The following is a 1,623-nucleotide window of genomic DNA, read 5'->3' on the forward strand; positions in this document are numbered from 1 at the left end:
ATCACCTGAGGTCGGGGATTTGAGACCAGCCTGACCAACATGGAGAAACCTCATCTCTACAAAAATACAAAAAATTAGCCGGGTGTGGTGGCTCATGCCTGTAATCCCAGCTACTAGGGAGGCTGAGGCAGGAGAAAGGCTTGAACCCGGGAGGCAGAGATTGTGGTGAGCAGGCATCGCGCCACTGCACTCCAGCCTGGGCAACAAGAGTGAAACTCTGTCTCAAAAATAAATAAAATAAAAATTTTCTTAAAATATATTTTAAATGTCAAATTGCTGCACTAAAAAAGACACCAAGGTAGTGATTTTTATAAGTGAAATGTATGAAATGTCTTGGGAAACTCTTCCAGGACATAGGCTGAGATAGCAAATTATCTATTTTTATGAATTTGTCATAATCCTGATGTTAAAACCTATAGAAGAACCCAAAACAATTTGTCCCGAAACAGTTATGAAAATACAACATTATAAATTAGCAAATCAAATCTAGTAACCCATTGAAAATAAGTATTTGTCACATGAATTTAGGAAAAACCAATCCTGATAAACTTTCTACTTTCTGAAACTTAAAAATCAAATTGATTTAGATAACAGTATTTCTTAGTATCTGAACTCAGGAACCAAATAGATGTGGATAGCATGGGATTTTTGGAATACAATACAATATAATTCACATGAGATTGCTAAAGTTCAAATAACTGAAGTTCTGTCAATGAAAATGTATGATGTAACCTCAACATCTTCTAGAGGAACCCTTCTTTTTTTTAGCAGTATTTGACAGAATGGGATATATTTTATAAATAAACTTGGACTATTATCCTATCTGCTGCAGTATCACTGTTCATTCATTTATACCCTTTACTTCCTAGTTGAAGGGTCTTTAAAATATAGCCAACATGTCCAATCATTGCTGTGCATTTTGGATGAGGGTGGATTGCGGGGCTGCATTCAAAGCCATCCTGGGCCACGTGCAGCCTATGGGGCGTGGGTTGGATAAGTTTGATGTACCACGTTTTCTTTATCCAGTCTACCATTGATGGGCACCTGGGTTGATTCCATATCATTGCTATTGTGAAGAGTGCTGCGATAAACATACAAGTGCATTTGTCTTTTTGGTAGAATGATTTCTTTTCTTTTGGGTAGATCACAGTAATGGGATTGCTGGGTCAAATGGTAGCTCTGTTTTAAGTTCTTTGAGAAATCTCCAGGCTGCTTTTCACACTGGCTGGACTATTTTACGCTCTCACCAACAGTGTATAAGCATTCTCTTTTCTCCACAGCCTCACCAGCATCACTTGTTTTTGACTTTTTGTTTGAGGTGGAGTCTCACTGTGTCACCCAGGCTGGAGTACAGTGGCATGATCTCGGCTAACCGCAAAGTCTGCCTGTTGGGCTCAAATGATTCTCCCACTTCAGCATCCCAAATAGCTGGGATTACAGGTGCATGCCACCACACCCAGCTAATTTTTGTGTTTTTTGTACAGATGGGGTTTCACTGTGTTGCCTAGGCTGGTCTCAAACTCCTGGGTTCAAGCAATCCCCTGCCTTGGCCTCCCAAAGTGCTAGGATTATAGGAGTGACTCACTGCACCCAGCCTATATTTGTGTATATGTTAAATTGTTT

This window comes from Mandrillus leucophaeus, unplaced genomic scaffold (assembly GCF_000951045.1).
Source record: "Mandrillus leucophaeus isolate KB7577 unplaced genomic scaffold, Mleu.le_1.0 Scaffold1107, whole genome shotgun sequence".
In the NCBI taxonomy this organism is placed as follows: Eukaryota; Metazoa; Chordata; class Mammalia; order Primates; family Cercopithecidae; genus Mandrillus; species Mandrillus leucophaeus.